The 24,107-nt window shown below is 46.9% G+C and overlaps 1 long non-coding RNA gene and 1 pseudogene across 1 annotated transcript in view; both read right to left on the minus strand.

Moving 5' to 3' along the window:
- LOC147572254 (uncharacterized) overlaps positions 1 to 21,886 on the minus strand; it is a 171,499-nt gene extending 149,613 nt beyond the window's left edge. The window contains exon 1 of the long non-coding RNA XR_015245994.1: positions 21,791 to 21,886. This is a non-coding gene — a long non-coding RNA (uncharacterized LOC147572254). The remainder of the gene's footprint in view (positions 1 to 21,790) is intronic.
- On the minus strand, positions 21,159 to 21,796 carry LOC112851649 (serum amyloid P-component-like; annotated as a pseudogene).
- Positions 21,887 to 24,107: the final 2,221 nt, after the last annotated feature.

Below are 24,107 nucleotides of genomic sequence, written 5' to 3' on the forward strand. Positions count from 1 at the left end.
AGAAGCTTTTCTCTATACTACTGGGGACTCTTCATAAGGATGATACTTAAATTAAAGGCTTCAAAATACACCATCATATAGATGCTCACTATTTTCTTCAGCCATTAATTAGTTTAGCATTCAGTCATTAATTAGTTAGCATTTGGATTGCCACCTCATTTTATTCAGCGCAAAAAAAAAAAAAAAAGAAAGAAAGAAATCTGTAAGAAAACGTGGCTTCTCATGTTTAAAATAATCCATTTTGGCTCATCCTCACATGAAACAGATTTAATATGAATACCAATTGCAGTTAAATGCAAAAAAGTGGCATCCATGGGTCCCACGATGTGTAGGTCCTCTCCGCACGTGTACAAAAAATGGTCCAATGATTTTTTTCTGGGTTATGAATGTGAACCTAGAGTTAATCTTTCTCCTTCAATGCATTAACCCCAAATCTCTCTTCTAATAACTCTATTTCCTTTCCCTTAAAAAATCTCATTCTAATTACTTTCTTTTTTTTTAATGTTTATTTTTTAGAGAGAGAGAGAGACAGAGGGTGAGCAGGGGAGGGACAGAGAGAGAGGGAGACACAGAATCCAAAGCAGATTCCAGGCTCTGAGCTGTCAGCACAGAGCCGGATGCAGGGCTCACACTCACGAACGGTGAGACCATGACCTGAGCAGAAGTTGGACGCTTAACCGACGGAGCCACCCAAGCGCCCCTATCCTAATTGCCTTCAATCATTTTTTGCCATAACATTCACCCGGCTTTGGTGATTTACAGGTATCCTCCCGAGGAGAAAGAACGTCTATCTTTCTTACACTCAAGCATCCGGATCAATGTGCCTGTTGCCGTAAGATACTATCTTAAGGCTTTTCTGATGTGTTCTCCTGGACCGGATCCTCAGGAAAGGTGCACAGCGGGGCTTGGGTATGGGGCAGATAGCGATGATCGAGGACTAAAAATCTGTTGACAGCTTACAAACACTTCTTCAACCAAAGTGATTCCTGAAAATATGTCCCCTGAGTAGAACCTAGCTTCAAAAAGGATCTACAGGGTATTTTCTCTACAGACCACTGCTTCTGTGTTAGAGTTTACTTTTGCTCTGCTCATCCCTGACCCCTCTGGACCTCCAAAGTCATAGTGCCGGTCTGCAGGTTGGCCCTGTTGTGGCGTCACTGAGCTAGAGGAGACGTGGAGAGGATCAAGTACTAAACAGAGTCCGGAAAATTTTAGGGGACCTGTCCAACAACATGAAGCTAGCCAGTCCAAGCTAGCCAATTTGAAATTAGTATACTTTTCAATACCATCCTGCAACAGAAAGATAGATAATTAAAAGCTGGCTGCAAATATATTTCCCCTGGGAAGGTAAATCACTCAGTGGGAAAATGTGGGGTGACTGTAGGCTTTAATTTTAAATTTCGTTGAAAGTAAAAATGCAAAAGATGTGTCAGACAGGGAGAGTTGGAGCAAAGTCCGACCTGTGATCCTCCTGTCCCACCCCGGCCGTGGTGATGGGACACAATGAGGGATCTTGAACCCTGCCTCACCACCTCGATCACTGTGAATATGTTAATAATCTTGTCCTTCCCAGCAATCCTCTGGGGCTGCGTACTTGCAAGGGTCACACGTTAAGGCGTCCGTGTCAGGCCATCGAAAATGTATATGTATCTTCTCTCACCCCAGGACATACCTTCCAATATATTTTCATAATCACTGGGATTCTTTAAGTGATTCTTCCCAGAACAAATGAGATCTTCCCCAAGGTGACATGGTCTCTAATTATTTACACAAATAGCTGGAACTTTTAAAGTAGCAGCTTGTCTTATCAAGGAAATAACAGAGAAAAACAAAAGAGACCAGAGTAAGTTTCGCTTTTGGGGGCACCCAACAACCCAAGCCAGCACATGTTTAAAAACAAGATACCTCTGTGTCTGCCAGCGTGATTAAGTACCAAGTACTTAATCCAGTTCACCATTAAGTATCTGTGGACGGAAAGAACGAAATATGGAAAAAGGAGGTAAGGAGGAGAAAAGGGACGGGAGAAAGGAGACGGAATGTGATCTATAGACCAAGATGGGGAAAAGAACGAACATAACTGAAAGCCAACCATGTGCTGGACATTTGACTCGCGGTTTTATTTTGTCCTAACAAATAAAATAGGAATTTTATCTGTACTTGGCTATTGGAGGAAATGAAGCTCAGAGCTCATATGTAGTTAAGGGACTGTGGAGAGAGATTCAAACTGCTACCCCTGCACAGTTCTCCCTGCCTTCACTACCGTATTTAGCTTGGATTCCTCGAACAGCCCAGCCCCTAAGACACCTCTTTGCTGCCCACTCCTGTACCATGCAATAGTCACCACCCAACACCAGAAACCGTCTACAATGCAGAGCAGATAGTGTCACTGTCCCCTGACCGAACCATCCTGTGGCTTCCCTCTGCACTTAGAATAAGAGGCCAATGTCTTTTTTGGGTGTGCAAAGACCTACCTGTTACCTGTATCTCTGACCCCTAATTCTCCCTCCCACTCACCATCCTGCAGCCACACCCCTCCCTCCCGTTCCAAGAATACAAAGCCCGAATCCAGGTTTGGGTCTTGCAACTTGCTATCCGCCTGCCTGCAAATGCTCTTTCCCCTGGATCAGAGAATGGCAAATCATGGTCGGCGGGCCAAATTCAGGTCCTCTGCCCCTGCCTGTTCTTACAAATAAAGTTTTATTGGAACACGACCACACCCATTTCTTTTCCCTACTCCTGCTTTCAGACTACAATGGCCGAGTTGCAGAGTTAAGACGGAGAGTACACAGGTTGCAAAGCCTCGAATATTTACTCTCTGATCTTCTTCGGGGGGAAAAAAAAGTGCCAATCCCCGCCCTGTATCATGGCCTGGTTGGTTCTATGCGGTCACTCAGAAGAGGTTTCCACCCCAAATGTCATTTCCAAGGAGCGGACTGTCCCGACCACCCCGTCAGTATAAGGCAGCTCCTTGCCACAAACCCTATCATCTGTATTCCTGTCCTTAGAACACTTATTTTATTCATTTATTCCTTATTTCTTACCAAACTCCCCTCCTTAGAATATGCATTCCAGGAGAGCTGTGACATTCCAAGTCTTGTTTACAACATTTGCTAGTTATCGGCACAGAATAATCTATGATGAGTATTTTTAATAAATGAATACATGATGGTCCCCTTGGTTTTTATTATTGCAACTCAATATTTTCCACTGTCTTAGACGTTCTCACAAGAAAAGAATGCTCCGGCCGTAGGAAAGAACAATGTGTAATTAAGCAAACTTTGCTCAATTCCGCAGATCTATTTCAGACACAGTAGAGACAGGCATCACACCGCCCTCAGGAAAACCATAAAGACCACGAAACGCGGGGCATGCTCTAACTTCATTGTCAGTGCAGTATCACAGACCTATCTGCAATAACGAGGCAGAAGCATCTGGAAGGTTTCCGCGGGGAGAGGAGTTTGCTCTGGGAGAGTCCTAGAAAACACTTCGAAGTAAGCAGTTTGCCGTTTGAGCTCAGCGACTTTGTCTGTCTCCCCTCCTTCCCGTGATGCAATCACTGCCCAACTGTCTTCGTTTAGAAGGTCGTTAAGGACAAGGTGTTTCAAAGCTTCAGGAAGCCAAGTTACTAAATTTACCTCCAAGGTGTCTCTGAACGTGTCATATACTATCACACAATTCTTGCTTGGGATCAGAATGGCTCTAACTGGGACGTCTGCGATCAATTTACAAATGTGTCAAGTGAGGGTATAGGATTAATGATCCCTGAAGCCCCTTTAGTTAGAAGAACCCGTGCTTCCAGGATGCCCACCAGAGACTTCGGGGCACTGCAGAACACGGACACCGAGGACACATCGATGGGAATTACAGTGCTGTGTGGTTTGTGGGGAGCCCCTTAATCACTCACGGCCTCAGTTGCCTGGGACAATACAGAAACAACAACGCCCGCCTCTTGTGTGGTCATGACAATCAGAACATACTAAGCGCATAGAGAGCACTTGGAGCTGCACCTTGCTAATAAATGGAAACTAATATTGTTTTTTAAAGGTTTATCTCTGAGAGAGGGAGCGTGAGCAGGGGAAAGACAGGGAGGGGGACAGAGGACCCGAAAGGGGCTCTGTGCTGACAGCAGAGAGCCCCGCGTGGGGCTCGGACTCAGAAACCACGAGATCACGACCTGAGCCAAAGTCGGACACGCAACCAACTGAGCCACCCAGGTGGCCCTCATTATTATTTTTCTAATGGGCTCCAGCCTCAATAAAGCTGGGGAGAGTTGATCATGAGCCAATAAGGACTCCATCACAGACCAGAGTTGGGCGGGGGGGGCGGCTCATAGACCACCACTCCACAAGGAATCTATTTTTGATCTGAAATCAAGAAACCTGTTCTCAGAGAAAGATTATTAAGGATCCCAGGGACAATTTCAGTTCAAAAGACAAGCTGGCCTTTGTCCTTGAGCTGATGGACAGCTGCTGATAACATCAACCGATTGGCCCTGGTATCGCCGTAACAACGATCTACAAAGAAAGGTTCGAGCTGCAGGCAGCCTTTCTCAGCCCAGATGTGGTTAGAGAGAGGCTATCTTACACTAAGGAGACTTGGGACTTGGTAAAGCTCCTTATTCTATTTACCAAATTTCTCAACATTGAAACCCTTTACTTTTAAAACTCACCCAATTTATTCTGTGTAATGAAATGAAGAAAATCATATTCCCTAAAATTCCTCTTAGGGAGATGCTGTATTTATTCAAAAGAAATTACTTTCTTTGGAGCATGAGACCCTAAGGAAATGCTCAAGTAACACAGTACAGCAATTAAATGGTTCCACCTAATAATGGTTCCTTGTTAGAGAGATCCTAACAAGGGAGAGGCCTGGAGAGGGAGAAAGGGCAGGAGGTGGGAAGATGGGGAGGAGAGGGCAAAGGGGCGGGAGGGAGAGGGAGCCCTCACGGGCTGAGTGGCAGAGAAGGGAGTCAGGAAAAGATTAAAAATGTCTAATGGGAGGAGGTACGTTGTTTGCTTTGAGTGTGCAATTCCAAGCCCTCCCTCCGTTTCCCCTAAGAGATTCGCAAGAATGCCGTTTTTATTGCCCCCTATGTTTTCCTGCATTGTTTTGTAGAGCTGAAGAACTGCTGAGTTCTGTGTTCAAGTTCGTACAGGGAGAACACAATGTTCCAGGGAGTCGTAACTTGGAGAGCAGTGGGAATAGGGGAGAAAGAGCTAATATCGGAGTCAGACACAGTCCTGTTTCTTTATGGTTTCTCATAATATTTTTAATGAAGTTTAAAAAAAAAAATTACCTCATCCGTACTGTTGTATGGCAAATTAAGACCAGAGAGACAGAACTCAAGTGTGGTAGGAGGACCCTCCCCCAAGGGGGGCGGGGAGGAGACACACTCGGAAGGCCAAGTTCAAGAAGCACGTCTCAGTCCTTCCCACAGAACACCCCTGGAAGGGAACTGCCTAGCTTGCTCCGTGGAGAATTTTAGGTTCCTTATAAGACAGAGCTGTCCAAAGGAAACAGAACGCGAGCCACATATGTAGTTTTAATTATTCTAATAGCCAAATTAAAAAGTGTAAAAATAAAGGCTTAATTTAATGATGTCTCTTTATTTCACCCAACCTCCCTATACTGTCATGTCACCGTGTAATCAGCACAAAAAGTTGAGGTATTCTACATTTTTTATGCGCAGCTGTTGACATCTCCTGTGTATTTTATACTCACATCACCACTCAATCCGGACTGGCCACATTTCGAGTGCTCAACAGCCACTACTGGACCTTCCTCACGGTGAGGGCGGTACAGCTGTGGGCCCATGACCGTGGCATCACATACTGTACGATTCAGAAGCAGACTAGTGACAGAGACTAGGGCCTGCCAAAGGTGTAGCTGAAGTACCAGCTCAGAAATAATACTCTGCAAGGATACAGTACTTCCCTCCAGAACACAGCACGCACAGCAAATCACACTTCTCTATGGCACTGTGTCCCCAGGAGGAAGGACACAAGGTCCAAGAGCAAGGAGCAAAAGCAGGAGAAAGCCTCCCTACGGTCATTCCGGAGACATCTGGAAGAATGTGTGTTTACCATCTGTTTTATTCCGGGCTGTGCAGGGTCGGAGGTCCCGGTCCTCGAGAAGGGCGCGTTCTGCAGAGACACAGCAAGGGTGCCACTGAATCACGACCCACGACTGTCCCCTGGGGCCACTCAAGCCCTCACCCTGGTAGGGCAAAGGAACCCTGATCAGCAGGAAGAGGTGGGAATGTTTTATTACGCAGCGCGGCCAGGGTGGAGTATGTGTGGGACTGTGATCCACTTGGACAGCTCCGGGTACGCCCCTGCCTGGCTGTGATCACGAGCGGACTCGGACGGCAGCCCAAACCGTGAAGGATGGGATCACCAGGGGCTCTCTGGGACGCCTGAGGGGTGGCGGTTTGGGAACACCGCAAGTCAACCGCCGAGACCTTTAGAGCTGACAGCTGAGGAGAGGGAGAACTTAGAAGTGATAGCGGAGGAAAGAAATTACTAGTATCGGTTGTGACCCCGAGAGTAACTGTGACGATGAAGGCTGTAATTTCCCCACCACCCTCCACCTTGTAGGTTTCCCTTCAGTAAGAGGCGCAAAAGGAGCCTCAACGTGCTATCTCCAAAACTTAGCTTGCACCCATCATTCTCCGCCTACAGCTAGCACAGCGGCAGGGCCATTCCCTCGAAGGGATCCCTTTAACAAGCAGTATTTCCTCCTGTGTTGCCTGTTGGGCTGGCAGAGATCTTGTCAAATACATACCGTGGTCTGACGACTGCCCTCCCCTGTCCTTACTCTCCCCCATTTTCCTCCACACGTGTTTCTCGATGGTAAATCTTTTGCCCCCCCCCCCCCCCGCCCCCCATCTCCAACTCAGGTTCTTTCCTGGAGGACCCAGGTAAGACCAAGGGTTACTTTTTTCAGGAGATTCACTTCTTGGTAGCGAGAAGCATAATAAAAAATACATTAGGGGCGCCTGGGTGGCGCAGTCGGTTGAGCGTCCGACTTCAGCCAGGTCACGATCTCGCGGTCCGTGAGTTCGAGCCCCGCGTCGGGCTCTGGGCTGATGGCTCGGAGCCTGGAGCCTGTTTCCGATTCTGTGTCTCCCTCTCTCTCTGCCCCTCCCCCGTTCATGCTCTGTCTCTCTCTGTCCCCAAAATAAATAAAAAACGTTGAAAACAAAAATTAAAAAAAAAAAAAAATACGTTAACCGTGACCTCCAAAGAAATAATATACGGCAAGGGTATAGTGAGTAACAGAGGCATTATTAACGGGCTGGGCCATTAAGGCTTCTCTGAGAAGACGCACGTGAGTAGAGACCCGAATAGAGCACAGATCCGTGCAACAGAAGTGCGAACATGGAGTGGTTTTCACTTTCTCCCACGTTCGCCAGGGTGCATTTTCCAAATCAACCTTGGCCCTGTTCACTGTGTTCTTAGCTCGTGACCTGGTGTCTTGTACATCATCGCAGAATCAATCATATAATCCTTCTGGTATACCAATCTTTTTGGTATAATCATACCAAAAACACCAAGGCATTTTGACCTGGATTCCTCCAAATCTCTTTATTTCCCTTTCTTTGCCCATGACCCTCTCTCTGGGGAAGACTGTGTTCTCATGGCCAATACTAATCTCTCCATTTGTAACTGAATACAAGCAACGTAATGGTGTTCTCAACTGCCAAGAAAAAATTATGCATTTCTGCCTCCAGGGAACACTGCCATTTTCACAGAGTACGAATCAGAAACTGCTGATGCTTCATAAAGTAAGACTAATGAATCTCCATGCCACACTGAAAAAGGACGTGTTCAGTAAAGTGTTTGTTCATTCATCACCTCGTGAGCACCTGCTCATGTGCCTGGTTTCGGCAGCGATGGTAGAAAGATAGCCAGCACCCCAAATCTTCGACCAGCTGTCTCCTGTTAATAGGGCGTTCTAAGAATTCTTAATGGAGCCCATTCTTGTAGATTCCTAATAGGCCATATTTTGCATGGGTGACACTAGGAAAATGCATACTTGTCCCCAAATAGAGTGCAGTGCCCTAGTTTGGATGACTTAGGCCAGCTCACATGCGCTGCCCACAACGTCCCTCAGCCAATCTAACTTGAAGGCCAGACTTAAAGCCTTAAGATGACCTCTTTCTTGGCTTTCTCTACCAGGTCTATTCCAGGAATTGGAGCCAATGATCTTTTTTAATAAAATAGTACAATGAGGGAAAGCTAGATCGTAAGTTGTAGGAACCTGGCTTCGTAAGGCCCAGAGTACAGCGCCCCCAGGAGCTTACTCCAGGCTTCCCTCTGTGCCCATGTCAGTGCTGGTGGCTGTTCCTGGTGCAGGGGGGGCTCCAAAGCTGGGAGAAGTAGACACCACTGCTACTCCAGCCCGGTTGGAAATAAGAAGAGAAGCAACAATAATCCCAACTGACGGCTTCTTGGCAAAACATACCCAACCTCTTTGATCCACCTGCTGAAGGACAAACCTGCTTCCTCCCAACACCGACACTGAATTGTGGATTCCCAAGAAACTGAAAAACCTTTGCTTTATTCTAGGGCTGATAGTTATTTCTGTCGTCGAGTGCTCACCCTGCTTTACAGGACCTGTCCAAAATAAGCCCATGCTAAGCAGCGGAGAAATGGATCCACAAAGAGCTCAATGTTTTCTGTGCACGAGGACGCGAGCCCAGTTCGCACTCTTGCCACTGCCTTCTAGAAAACGCTGAAGAGATGCCTCCGTGTAAGACATCGCCCACTTAGACCTGGTAGCTCCACTCTCTTCCCCCCTCCTGCAACTTCATTCCTATTTCTGAAATCGGGGTTTGCTGCCATTGTGGAACCAGTGAAAGCTTGGGAGCCGCGGCAAGGACCTCATGGAAAATCTTTACCCAAACCTCACAACTGGATGCAATCCTCGTCTTTTTCTCATCGAAAGCAAAAATCAAGTCTGCTACTTGTCCAGAACCCAAATCCAGGGCTAGGAACTTTCAAACAATCTGCTCAAGTGTTCAGTATATCATTTGCAGCGTGTTCTTAGGCACACTGTCCACTCTGATCTTCAAACACAGAGGAAATGAGCACAGCAGGAACTGTTAACTGCATCTTATAGAAAAATTCTTCCGCGGAACTGCCTGCCTCCCCAACCTGTATGGTCTGACCCTCAAAACCCATCTCTGTAGTATATGACACCCTCTCTGGTCAAAAATTGGTTGAGGGGCGCCTGGGTGGCTCAGTCGGTTGAGCGTCCGACTTCGGCTCAGGTCATCAACTCACAGTCCGTGAGTTCGAGCCCCGCGTCGGGCTCTGTGCTGATGGCTCAGAGCCTGGAGCCTGCTTCGGATTCTGTGTCTCCCTCTCTCTGCCCCTCCCCTGCTTATGCTCTGTCTCAAAAATAAATAAAAACATTAAAAAAAATTGGTTGAATCAGGAAAGATCTCGATGGCATCAGTCTTATTCCCTCAATCAGGAATCTAGAACTGATTCCTAGACAGAAAGACAGCAACGTGAAAAAGTGGAGACAGGAGAGAAGAAAACAAACAGTAGAGACCGAACATGAAATTGGAGAGCTCGGGTCAGAAAAATAGCCATCTGGGGAAAAAGAATCACATAGTTTGTAGAGAGGAACAGGCCCCCAACATGAGACAGAATGCTGACATTTCAGTCCCATGGCCTAATTTCTTCCCAAGTCTGGCGACATCCTTGCCCTTGAGTTTTGTGGGATGGTGCTGGCACTTACAATGTTCTTTTCTTTAAGCTAGGCCTAATTGGTTTCTATATTTGCAGCCACCATAAAAAAGGTAAGCTTCAGAGGGATCACATTCACCCAAGTTCACGTGGTTGGAGAGTGGCAGAAAAATTCAAAATCAAACTCCAAGTCCCTGACTTCTAGTCCATTAACTATAAAGAGTTGTTCTATCCTAGAGACACCTACTTAGATCGAGAGATAGCACAGAAACGTTTATACAGTCAATTCGGAAGGAAAGAGCACAAAAACTGAAACAGCCAAGTCAGCTGTAGGTTAACTGGCATCCCCCAAAAGATATGTCCGCTAGGAACCTGTACCTGTGACTTTATTCGGGAAAAAAGTCTTTGCAGCTGTAACGAAGGACCCTGAGAAGAGATCATCCCGGATCAGGGTGGTCCTTAATTCCAACGATAAGTACACTTTATAAACGAGGAAAACAAGGAAGAGGAAGTTGAGGTGGGGACCAAGGCAGCCAACGAACACTGAGGACCACTGGCCGGCAGCCACCGAGCCCCCAGCAGCTAGGGGACATGCTAACCCTGGGGAGACCCGGACTTCTGACTTCTGGCCTCCAGAACTGTAAAAGAATACATGTAAGTCACCACGCTTGAGATAATTTGTTAGGGCAGCCGCAGGAAACTCAACACAATGATTAAAAGTAGAAAGAAATCTGAAGGGTGGAAAGAAATTAGAAAAGACGATCTTAGGAATGAATCACGGCAGCCTGCGATATTCGAACTACAGTGTCCGCGTGAGAAGGCTGGAGGTCAACAGCCCGCGGGCTCTGTTCTGGTCACCCAGCCTTTCACACCTGTTTGGTGCACAGTAGATGGGCTCACCGCTCGTGAGCGTGCAATGGACTTGCGTCGTTGAGGTCCGGGCTGCTCAGGGCGAATAGTTCAAAATGCTATTTTGATTTTTGATTTATTTGGGAAAGGATGGAGTGTTTTCTTTCTTCTGCTATAGCTTTACCGGGGAAGAAAGAAGACATCTTCTCCCTTCCTCACGGACACCAACATACCTACTCTCTGTCACCCCCCACGCCCCCATCACTCCAAAAAAGAAGCTCTGTGAAGCAGGAGAGAGGTGAACACTGCCTTCTGCATAATCCTCTGAACTAGAAATCTTTGTGTTTCAAACATGGAGCCCACCAGGGCCACGGGGATGGGGGATGGTTGGTCCATGAGCGGTAAAGAGGGAGACGGTGGCTTTCAGGGGAGAAGTGGGGGGCACAGCTCCAAGGGGGCTCAACTCCACAAACCCCGAGAGGCAATGGCAGGCTGAAAGGGCTGGTGGCATGGAAATCTGCACGTTCCTCATACACAGCACCCCAGAAATAGACCTCGGAGGGGGAAACAGTTGTGTGAATACCCCTGGAGACTAAACTCTTATGAAAAGAACCAGTTTCATATTTTGAAATTAGAATACCTAAGGGCATCCTTTCTTTGTTGCTTGCTGGAAGGACAAAAAGCAGGTCAGGGGACATGAAGGGTTTCTTTCCCCGCTGCCTTCCCTTTTGTTGAGAGTAATGCATTAGATTAACATACGGGCGATGTGCTCACTTGCGATTCTAATGAAAAATTTGGTTTTCTAGATGTAACGTATAACATATTTGTATACAGAAAATGAACGGAGGTCTTACATGCTCCCCAGTTGACGATTCCATCTCAAGAGGAACTTAACTCAGGTAAGTTAGGTATTTAATGAAAGAATATTCTACGGGAGATTTGTGGACAAATAGCCCCCGAAGAACCTGTGACTATCTCAGAAATGTTAACAGAACTTTCTGTTAAGACACAGGACCTCTATACATTTATTTTATTTTTTAATGTTTATTTTTGAGAGAGACAGAGTGGGAGCAAGGGAGGGGCAGAAAGAGAGAGAGAGAGGGAGACACAGAATCCAAAGAAGGCTCCAGGCTCCAAGCTGTCAGCACAGAGCCTGACACGGGGCTTGAACTCACAAATGGTGAGATCATGACCTGAGCCGAAGTCGGACGCTCAACCGACTGAGCCACCCAGACACCCTATTTATTTTTTAAAGTTTGTTAATTGAGAGAGAGAGAGCAAGCACACGTGAGTCAGGAAGGGGCAGACAGAAGGAGAAAGAGAGAGAATTCCAAGCAGGCTCCGCATTTTCAGCACAGAGCCTGACACAGGGCTTGAACCCACAAACCATGAGATCACGACCTGAGTCGAAATCAAGAGTTGGATGCTTAATTGACTGAGCCAAGCGTGTGCCCCTCTCTATATACTTAAGGTCTCGGCTCTTTCAGCGCTCTGTGCTCACAACGTCACTGGACCATAAAAGAAGTTGTACAGCCTCGTCTCGTTGACCTAAGAAATGATCAGCTCTGTATGTCGAAAATGCAAACAACCTAACACAACTTGGATCTTTCTTACTGGGGGCTTTTCATCAACACATTAAAAAAAAATGTGATCACGGGTAAGTAAAAGACTTTAAGATAATTTCTACCTACAACCCTAACCAATAGGGGTCCCCAAGACCAAGCTGGCACTAAAGGGGAGCAGCATCAGACGTACTCGCAGATGTAGACACGAAACCTCTTTGTCACTGTCCAAAGTTCGGCCCGTCCACGGCTCTCTGAACTGCCTCAGAAACAGTCCCAGTCCAGTCCAGTGGAGAGAAGGGACTCAACGGTGCCACTTTGCATGGGATCTGATGGCTGGGAACTTCTGCCAAGCTTCATTTAAAAAAGGAAATGTGCGGGGCGCCTGGGTGGCGCAGTCGGTTAAGCGTCCGACTTCAGCCAGGTCACGATCTCGCGGTCCGTGAGTTCGAGCCCCGCGTCGGGCTCTGGGCTGATGGCTCAGAGCCTGGAGCCTGTTTCTGATTCTGTGTCTCCCTCTCTCTCTGCCCCTCCCCCGTTCATGCTCTGTCTCTCTCTGTCCCAAAAAAATAAATAAACGTTAAAAAAAAATTTTTTTTAAAAATAAAAAAGGAAATGTGCCATTCATTGTCCCTAGAGATTTGTGAATTGATTCAGATCTACTACTTTGCATGCTGACAATCTATGCCTAAGACACTCCTGTGTTTATGACTCAAACAGGATCATTTGAGCAAAGTTGAACAATGTTGACTAGAGACTCTTTTTAAAAATATTTTTGAGAGGGGGGGAGGGAGAGAGAGAATGAGCGTGGGAGAGTCAGAGAGAGAGAGGAGGACAGAGGATCTGAAGCGGGCTCCGCGATGACAGCTGTGAGCCTGGTGCAGGGTTTGGACTCAGGAACCATGAGATCATGACCTGAGCCGAAATCGGAAGCTCAACTGACCCAGGTGCCCCAAGACTCTTTCTTTTTAATTTTTAATGTTTATTTATATTTGAGAGAGAGAGAGTGTGTGTGTGTGTGTGTGTGTGAGAGAGAGAGAGAGAGAGAGAGCAGTGGAGTGTTAGAGAGAGAGGGAGACACAGAATCCGAAGCAGGCTCGAGGTTCTGAGCTGTCAGCACAGAGCCCGACACGGGGCTTGAACTCACAAACCACAAGATCATGACCTGAGCCGAAGTCAGTCGCTCAATTGACTGAGCCACGCAGGCACCCCCCCCCCAACCCCCAGACTCATTTTTGATCTTTTGTTACGATTATACTTAATAGAAAAAAATTAAGCTCCACATGACGTGTCCACCGCTTAAGAAAACGTAACCTGCTACTAGTCTGTAAGTTCTCTTTCCTTTTGTGTCTTCGGTCTTTCTAGGAGCGCAGGTGGAATCCGTACTTTCCCAGCCACCAAACTTTGCAAAGAAACCCCCCGGGTACCCAAACCAATTGTAATAGGCTGAGTCTTCACCTCTGTGGCCTCTAGACACTCCCTCCTCCCCAACGTCCACCAGAGCCGTTCGTGGTCTGTGTTGTGGTGACAGGACTGGTCACTCTCTGATCACCAGCTAAGTCCCACTGGGCTTTGAGCTGAAGTCAAAGTTCCCGTCCTGATTCTCTTCTGGTTGCTGAAAACACAAGCCTGTGCGCTCCGCATGGTGCTGTTTCCTATTTGTTCCCTGCTGCTCTCCCCACCGCCCCGGCGAGCCTCGCCCTTTACGGTAGGAACCGGCCCTCAAGGCATCCAGGGGCCCGACCCCCAACCCAAGCCCCACCGCAACCATTCTGGTCAGGTTTACAAATGCATTTACTGCGTCAAAGAACAGTTGTCTTGCACGCAATAAACTCCTGAGACGTTTCTGCTGCCCAAGAAATATGTGTCGTGGGGCGCCTGGGTGGTGAAGCATCCCACTCCGGCTCAGGTCACGATCTCATGGTTTGCGAGTTCAAGCCTCGCCTCGGGCTCGCTGCTGTCGGTGCAGACCCGCCTCAGATCCTCTGTCCCCGTCTCTCTCTGCCTCTGCCTGGCTTGTGCACTCGAAAATAAACAAATATTAAAAAAAAAAAAAAAAAAGCTTTAAATAAAAAAAAATTGGTATGGAGCACCGATTGATCTGCTGGTAAAATAAATTTACTGTGCATATTCTGTTATGGAAAATGAACAAAATGCACAAAGTCCCTGCTGTTTTCTGGCAGGTGGTAACAAATGATTAACAAATAAATGCAGAATGCATTAGATGCTAACAAATGCTAAGGAAAAGGCAGTCAAGGGGGCTAGGAAGTGCTAAGGTGGGTGCAGGGTCTTATTTGATAAGGCATAGCTCAGAAAGGTATTACTAATAGACATTTACTGCAGAAACATGAAGGAATAAGGAAGCCAAGCAGGCAACTTTCTGGGGAAAGAAAGTTCTAGAAGGAAGAGAACCCTTTCACAGACATTGCAGTGGAACCGTGCTGGGCATGTCAGAGGAAGAGCATAGTGGATGAAATGTAGTTATGCAAGGAGTAGAGGAGCAAAGGCACTGGGGCAGCAGTCCCTGGACGTGGCCACACCTCGGAATCACTGGGGGGCTTTAGAAGCCAGCACGCTGGTGTCTGGGTCCACCCCTCGAGACTGTGGCTTAATCAGTCTGGGGGCATGGCCTGACATCAGGATTCTTTAAAAACCTGCCCAAGAGACTCTAACGCGCAGGAGAGTCTGGACCATGAGAATACGGCGACGTTGCCTAGCAACCTTCAGCCCACACCAACAGAGATGACTCAGGTTGTGTTTTTCTCCAGCCAGTTCTGCCACCTGGATTAGATACAAAGAGCTGGAAAGTGGATTTCACACCCGTAAGTGCAATGAAGAAAGAAACAAGGGGGCTGAGACTACGCAAGAGAGTGGCTGGAGAGGGGGACCACGGAATCTTGGCAGGTCAGCAGTCAGGACCAGAGAGGGATGGCCAGGGTTGTGATCAACGAACCTGCGTGTCCGCTCCGAATTACAGAGTGCGGGTTTTTCCTCACACCACCAAGCAGTTCTCTGACACCGGCTGGCTATCCCCCAACCCGGTCCTGACACTATCTGCCCAGGGACGGCATCAGATCCCACAGGTTGGTGGCTCAGTCCCACACGACTGCCACCCCCCACTTAAGATGCCAGTCACAAGTCCAGCCTCTGACCAAACTGGCTAAAGTAAGAGGGTCCCACCAGCCCTTTCTCAGGTCTAATTTGCCAGGGCCGATCACAGAACTCAAGAAAACAGTTTACTTACTAGCTAATGGACGGAAGAGACACATGGGGCAAGGTGTGAGGGGAAGGGCACTGAGCCTCTATATTACTTGCCCTCTCCGGGTATGCCACTCTCCCTAGACCTCCATGTGTTCCCGGATCTGGAAGTTCTCAGAACGCTGTCCATTTGGGTTTTTATGGTAGCTTCATTACGTAGGCATGATTGATTAAACTATCGGCCATGGGTAACTGATTCAACGTCCAGTCCCCTTCCGCTCCCCAGAGGTCAGGGCTGAGGTTGAAAGCTCCGACCCTATAATCACACGGTTGGCTTTGCGGGCAGCCAGCCCCCATCTTTAGGTGGTTTCCAAAAGTCACCTCATTCGCAAAAGACATCTTGATGGGTCTGATTACAGGAAATTCCTGTCACTTGGGGAGCTCTGTGCCAGAAACAAGACGAAGACCACAAACACATATTTCTTATAACCACAAACAGAACCCAAGTCCTACTTGGGCTGAAGATTTGTTCCCTGAAGTACTAGAAAGAGAGGTGGAGAGGGAGGCGGTGCTGGATGCAGACACTACAGAGGAGATGTAGTTCTTAATAACGGAAAGATCTAGCATGGGACCACAGAAGTAGACGATCGAGGTATAGTGGAAAGAAAAAAAACAACAACAAACAACTTTGGAAGCTAAGACAAAAACCAAGGGGCCAGAGTTTTGGATGGCTAGTCTGTTTGTTGTTATCATAATCACCATGAATTATAGCAGCAGAGCGAGTAATCTAGGAGGTCAAAACATTCAAGGAATGGAAAAGAGTAAGCAGGGATGTCTACGATGTACTATCACAAAGAGGGGCCAGGGCAGTAGAGTCTGATAGCAGGAGCTTCAAATCTGCGAGGTGTTTAAGGAAGGAGGGAAAACAGACTGGAAGCAGCCGTGGGGGAGGAAAGAGCTAGCACATCTCCCGGCCCAAACATACAAAGGAAGCAAGAGAGGAAATGCCTGCCATAGAATAAGGCCACAGAAGCTGCACCCATCCAGGAGCCAGGTCTCCGTGTGAGCACAAGGCAAAGGACACATTCAAGGGAAGACACTGAAGATACTGGGGATGTTGCCAGGGACGGGCCAGGGCTCCGCCATGGGAGTCGAGGGGGTGGGAGTGGAAGTTAGGTTAGGAAAGGAGACCTGAGTCATGAGCGAGGACCTGGTGTACGTGGCACATTCTGGCACTCATAGAGCCCTTCAAACAGTGGCTGGTATATAGTAATTTCCGTGTAAATGTCAGCTATTGTTCATAGTATGGTCACTGATGCACAGAGGGATGTAGATCATGATGGTATTAGTCCCAACAGACCTTTAGGAGGACTGTATTGGTGAATCTATGATTCAGGGGGGTGGGTAAGGATAGGAATTGGGATAGGAAGTTGTGGCCCTGTGGAAACAGGAGCAAGTACATAAAAGGGAATGCAGAATGCTGGATCACCAAAATCCTTTAAAGAGAAGCTACTAAGGAAAAAAAAATCCATAAACCTCTGGAGAGAAAGAATGCCTAAGAGGCATTCCTGAAATTTTCTAGAAATTTCTGAAACTAGACAACAGTGCCGCAGTGAGCACTGGGTGGTGATGAACTTTGACTCACACATTCTCAGATACTCCTCCCTTCAAAAGGTGCAGTGAATTCCCCTCCTCTGGAGGGTGGCCTGTACTGAGGGACTTGCTTCTAATGGAGAAGAATGTACAAGACTAATGGCACATAACTTCTGAGGTGTGGTCCCAGAAGACGCTGTGGCCTTCTCCTTCCCCCTCTTCTCAGATCACTAGCTCTGGGCGAAACCAGCGGCCACGTCCTGACACTAAGCAGCCATATGTAGAAGCATAGGAGAAACTGAGGCCCTTCTCCAAGCGCCAGCTCTAACCCAGCAGCCATGTGAGTCAGCCAACATGGAACAGAGCCCCAGTGCTGACCAAGTCTTCAGTGCACCCAGACCAACACCCTGACCTCATGAGAGACAGAGACAGAACCACCCAGCGAAGCCACCCCCAGTGTCCTGAGCCACAGAAACCACACGAGATAATGTGTGCTGTTTCAAGCTGATAGAAGTTTGGGGGCCATGCATCATTAGATGGCTAGTGTGCCATGTTTGAGTTTTGATGTTAGACTAGGCTTACAAATTGTTTAAGTTTTCCAGATCCCCATACTCTCTTTTGGGGGCATGACACATTACCCCCCACGCCCTTCTTACACTGGATGCGTACCAATCTAAAAACAGAATGGGTGGCTCAGTCAGTTAAGTGTCCAACTCTTGATTTCAGCTCAGGTCATGATCTCACGATCCATGGGTTCAAGCCCCGCATCAGGCTCTGCGCTGACAGTGGGGAGCCTGCTTGGGATTCTCTCTGTCTCCCTCTCTTTCTCTGCCCCTCCCCTGCTTGCTCTCTCTCAAAAGAAATAAACATAAATACACAAAAAAATAATTTTAAAAACAGAATGGAGATGGGGTGGGAGGAGAGATCTTTCCCTTTGCTCACTCACTAAGCTTTGATTAACCAGACACCTCACGCTGGTAAGCTGTGCACCAAGCTCTGATAGCAAGAGGGTTTTTGTTTTAAATAACATCCCTCAAAGCATAGAAAACAAATGGATTTCTAGGATACCGATGCTCAGGAGTTACACTAAGAGGCAGTCACCGTGAACGGGACGGTAGAACAGGTCTGTTGGACCCTGGCCCTGTTGGCCAGGGCCAGGGCTTCTCTTCTGTGGTCTTTGTTTTATTCTACAACAATTTGGCTTTTCCTTTCAAGCCACAAAAGTAGTACCTACTTTTTGCAACAATAGGACTGTCAGTGTAACAAGAAAAAGCCAACGATCTTCCTCTTTTCCCCCATTCCCAAAACAATCAATGTTAATGTCTTGTTCTGTATCCTCTTACCCCCCACTCTACGTTTGCGAACAGATATAAAGACACGTGTTTTCCTTTATTTTTTCCTGAGACCACACGCATTACCCAATATGCATTTTCTCAATTTAAATACACGTGTTGGGGCACCTCAGTTCAGTGCCTGACTCTTGATTTCGGCTCAAGTCATGATCTCATAGTTTGTGAGTTTGAGCCCCACCTCGGACTCTATGCTGACAGTGTGGAGCCTGCTTGGGATTCTCTCTCTCCCTCTCTCTTTGTCCCTCCTGCATGAGCCCCCTAAATAAGCTTAAAAAAAAAAAAAAAGAAAATATAAGTGTCATTTCATACAAACATATCAAGCTCGCTGTTTTGCATAGCAGCATCATAATCCATAGTATGATGAACTATAATTTACCCAACCATTCCACTGATTAAAAATATTAATGATTAAAATGCAATAGAAACATCTTTTCACATATATTTTTAACCCACCGAGACCTATGTGTTTAGACCTTATTCCTCAGTGACTTAGGAGCCAAATGGGTACATTTTTTTAAGTTTCATAATAGTGTTCCAGCTAATCGTTAAAATGTCTTGTAGCCTTTCACAGTTGTGCCAACAGAATATAATTAGCCATTTTTCCATCTTGACAGGAGCTACAAAGTTCTGCAGGCTGGGAGTGAAAACGGTCCCCCGATACCCTCACCTTGCCTGTCCTCGCTAGTCACACTAAGTGTCTATTCCTGTGTTTTGGGGACATTGGTCTTTCTTTTTGTCTTCACAAGCTTTTCTGAGGGAGAGAAAATGGGTGTTCTGTTTTTGCGTTTTTTCTTTTTCAAATTAATAGGCTTTAGTTTTTAGAGCAGTTTTAGGTTTACGGCAAAGTCGAGCCGACAGTAGGAAAAGTCCCCACGTCCCCTCCCCCATCAGCATCTGTTCTCGTCCATGAACCAACACTGATATATCGTTATCCGCCAAAGGCAATGGTTTTAGAGTTTTGTACACAAAATGCTGACAAACTTGTAATGTGATCCACCGTTACACAGAATCATACAAAATCGTTTCCCTGCCCTAAATAAAATCACCTGTGCCCCACCTACGACTATCTGCCTCATAACCCCTGAGGTTGGGGGGCGGATGTTATACTTAAGTCCTCTAACACAAATTTTATTTATTTATTTGTTTGTTTATTTCTTTATTTTTAATATGAAATTTATTGTCAAACTGGTTTCCATGCAACACCCAGTGCTCCTCCCAACAGGCGCCCTCCTCAATGCCCATCCCCCACTTTCCCCGCCCTCCCACCCCCCATCAACCCTCAGTTTATTCTCAGTTTTTAAGAGTCTCTTATGGTTTGGCTCCCTCCCTCTCTTTTTTTTTTTTTCCTTCCCCTCCCCCCATGGTCTTCTGTTAAGTTTCTCAGGATCCGCATAAGAGTGAAAACATAGGGTATCTGTCTTTCTCTGTATGACTTGTTTCGCTTAGCGTAACACTCTCCAGTTCCATCCACGTTGCTACAGAGGGCCAGATTTCATTCTTTCTCATTGCCAAGTAGTACCCCATTGCTCTAACACAGTTTTTAAAGAAAGGGTCTTTCTGAAACAGGTACATGTGGAAGTCCAACCTGCTGGATTGGGAAACACAGCCAGGACAGAGGTCCGTGTGCCTGAGTCCTCCTGGGTCACCCGGCATGTGGTGCTGGTGACAGAAGCAAAGCCAAACAGGGCGGTAGCCAAGTTCTAAGGGGGGCCAGAGCTGTCTGCAGGCCCATAATTGGGACCACAGTCACGGTCAGCCCTGTGAGGAAGAGCCTACCTTCTCAAAACGGTTCTCCTTGGCCTTGGACTACACTGGGGTCTCACAGTGTCCTACCTGGATCCCAGAGCTCCCACAAAGGTGCTTTTGTGGGAGATTGGATGCCAAATTGTTGATGTCGAGTAGGGGGGTCTTATTCAGTCATCTTGCATATGTCACCCTCTCCAACCAATTTTATTTTAAGTTTATGTCTAGAAGGAGGGGGGAAGCAAGGGGAGAGAGAGTGAGAGAACAAACATGAGCAGGAGAGGGGCAGAGAAAGGAGAGGGAGGATCCCAAGCAGGCTCCGCACTGTCAGCACAGAACCCGATGCAGGGCTCGAACTCACAAACTGCAAGACGATGACCTGAGCTGAAGCCAAGAGTCGGAGGCTCGACTGAGTGCACCACCCAGGCACCCCCTCCCCAACAAATTTTATACAAGTGTGACCGGATACCAAAATCTGAAAGGGACAGCAGCAATATTTAAGACTGGTAATCTCAAAATCATGTTGGATTTATTCCAGGAATGCAAGATGGGGTTGACACATCAAAATCAATTTATTTCACAGTTGTAGAAAGGAGAAGGAAAACTATCATCTCAGTGGACTCAGACAAAGCCATTCATGAAATTTAGCACCCAATCCTGATGAAATTTAGCAACCTGGAATCACGTGAGAATACTGAAAACCTACTGTAGAGCACAGGTTATGTGACATCATTCTGGCTGTTCCAAATATATGCTGGTTTACTCCTCAATTCTCTTTTGCTTGGGGCAATAAAGATCTGATTAAGGAAGAGCTTAATAACTATACACGAAAGCCCTCTGTTTAGAAAAAAAAGCATTTCATAATCTCAACAAGGCATTTAGGAAATTAACAGTTCAATGGGCAACTGAAAACACAAGCAATGCGAAAGTCATATTAGAAATATAAGGACGAGATACTAGCAACAACGCCATTCAAATGCCACTCATAGCTGTTTCTCAGTTTCTGCGTGGGGCTCTGTGACACAAAATACGTGACCCTGAGTTCAAAGATAGACTCTTTTCTACTGCCCTCAAATATCAGGACTGGAAAAGTAGCTCTCACATGCAACAGATACAGAATCTCAGAGAGTCAAATCTAATCACTTCCACCCAGAACAGCCGTTCTAGAACCCATTCTCATAGGAATCCTACTCCTGTCCCAGGACAGTCTTGGGATGAGCCCTTCCTAAGTGTCTCTGCCACAGACCCTTCCTCACCAAGGCCTTCCCACCAACCCAGAGCCCACCGATGCCCCAGGAGGGCCCTCAACGCCAGCACTTGTGAGCACTGAGTGGTTGAGTCTCTGCTGACTTTGGAGGCCATACTGTAGCCCCATTCTATAAATTGTATGCTCCAATCACAGGCCTAGCGAGAACTAATTCACTGTCCTCGCTCTAAGTACTAGAGAAAAGGGGGCTGCCATTAAGGGAGGAGCCCATGAAGGCTCCACAGCAAAGAATACAATTCTGCAGAAGCTTCTCCAGCTATACAACCAAGCTCACGTGGCAAGTAGTGGATTCTCTAGAGGGCAAAAACCTCTCCTCATGGTTGTCCATGAAAAAGCAGAAAAATATTTACCCAAGAACTTATCAGGCAGGAAAAGACCAGATGGAACTTTTTTTTTTCAGCAATCACCTTTCCCTCCTTTTACTGAGTGTCCTCCTGCCCACCCCACTGCCTCTCCTGACTCAGCAAAGCCTATGGCCGACAGCAGCGTGCACACACACAGCACAACACAAAGTGTGAAGTTTCTCACCAGCCCGTATGAGCTTCGGTCCCAGCGCTCAGGCCTTCCAGGGTTTACATACACGGAATGGGAGGGAGAGGGGCTGCAGAATTACCAATCAGTGAATGACTTCATTTCTGTACACGGGTGCCAAAAGTCTGAACCTCAGAAAGGGAGGAGAGGAATGACCCTTGGCCGAGAAATCAATGGTAGTTAATAATTAAAGACCAGTTACCACATGCATTCCAACCTCTGTGGCCCAGATCTCAGTAACGAGAGGACTCAGAATCAACTGAAAGCATTTAAGTCCAGGAATTGCCACAATAGAGGAGGGATGGATACAGCTAACTGCTCAGTGTCCCAGGAGCCCGAGCCTGGAGGTCCTCGTTTGACTCTCAAAGGAAAGCTCTGTCCAACCTTCTATGGTCACTGCCAGGTTCTCTTTAGCCATGGAAAATTCTTCCTTGAACTCTGGTCTGTGGACCAGACTTCTAGAGCACGGATGTTTACTTCTCTTATCCTGCTTAGAACATTCCCCAGGACAATGTCCTCCTCCTTCCTCCCTCCCTTCCCTCCTCCCTCCCTCCCTCCTTTCCTTTCTTCCTTCCTGCCTTCCTCTCTCCCTCCCTCCCTGCCTGCCTTCCTTCCGGGTGCTGAGTACCCACTGCATATCTAAGCATTGCTAGGGAGAGGTAGACACAAAGAAACATACAATTTCAGAAGCTTACAGTTCCCCTGTCACCCTAAGTTAAAAAGGTCCCTTTTAAAGCTCCTGTCATGCCCTTCATTGCCCTCAGTCCCATCTCATTAGTCTTTACACACATGCAAGAACCTCTCCCTCTTTTTCTAAGAGTTAAAACATTGGATTCAGGGCCTTTTTGCTCTTTGCCAAGCTCACTGGGCATCACTGGCTGTGAATTCTGCTTCACCCACAGATAAACTGCAGTGCTGAGGACTTGGGATACACTGGACACTCAGAGTAGAAATGGCTAACGTCCAGGGGCACCTGGGTGGCTCAGGCAGTTGAGTGTCTCACTTCGGCTCAGGTCATGATCTCGCGGTTCATGGGTTCGAGCCCCATGTTGGGCTCTGTGCTGACAGCTCAGAACCTGGAGCCTGCTTCAGATTCTGTGCCTCCCTCTCTCTCTGCTCTTCCCCCATTCACTCTCTGTCTCTCTCTCTCTCTCTCTCTCTCTCTCAAAAATAAATAAACGTTAACAAAATTTAAAAAAGAAAAAAGAAAAAAAAAGAAATGGCTAATGTCTCTTGTTCCCAGGTCACTGGTCCCAGGGGAGAGACTGGGACGGCCCTGTCCTTGGTGTGTGGGACGTCATACTTTGGTTCATTTCTTGCTTGCATACCAGCCCCCACAGCACCATCCATAGAGGGGTCTCCCAGTCTCTCCTGTTCAAGCTCCCAACCTCACTCAGCACCCTCACACTCAGATTGTATCAAGCTACTTTACAGGCAAGATTTAATGGGTCTTTCCACTAAGGAACACCAACCCCCATACTTTAAGCCCTCCCTCTCTGGCCTCATCTTCTTTGGAGAAAACGTATCCCTACTGCTGCTCCAAACCCAGACCTAAGAACAGACAGCCCTGCAAATAATTTCTGCTTCACAATGTATAGTTTGAGGAAGACGTGGAAACTGCTGATGGTCCATAAATGAGACTGTGGAGTCAGCATGTCAGAGAAAAAATGCACTCAAGTTGCTAGTTCTGCAAGTAGTATTCCCTACCACCTTAAACTTTTAAGAAATTTCAGTTCGAGCTTAAAGTTTTGCTAGTCATAAGCCAATAAAGACTTATGGGCACCTAGTACAAATATGCATATAGTAGACACTCAATAAATTTCTGGGCAAACCCATTTCCCAAGTGCAGCCACATTCTGCTTCTTTTCTAATAAAAACTTTGACGTTTAAAAATTAAACCGAGAGTCACGATGGTAATCATAGGACTTCGTTTGCCATGGTTCTTAGAGACCGTCGCTTCTCCCTCTTTCTACCACATCAGAGTTCCATCCACTAGTGCCACGACAATCTAATTTTGGTGAAGACTTGGAAGATAATGGCAGTGGATTCCTAAGAAATGTTAAAACTCAAAATTCAACAGTAGCAGAAACAATTCAATTGAAAATAGGCAAAGAAAAAAAAAACACATCCACGTCATGGACTACTACTCAGCAATACAAAAGAAGCAGCTACTGATGCACAGAACAACTTGGTTGGAGCTACTTACATTGGGTTTAATGGTCCTTTAGCTTTTAAGAGGGATAGATCAGACTTTAGGCCATTCTTCTAACCTTATATGAAAATTTAATGCTATGATTTCTCCCAAAAGATGGCT

Source organism: Puma concolor, chromosome E4 (genome assembly GCF_028749965.1).
Source record: "Puma concolor isolate L17-30 chromosome E4, mPumCon1.1.hap2, whole genome shotgun sequence".
Taxonomy (NCBI): domain Eukaryota; kingdom Metazoa; phylum Chordata; class Mammalia; order Carnivora; family Felidae; genus Puma; species Puma concolor.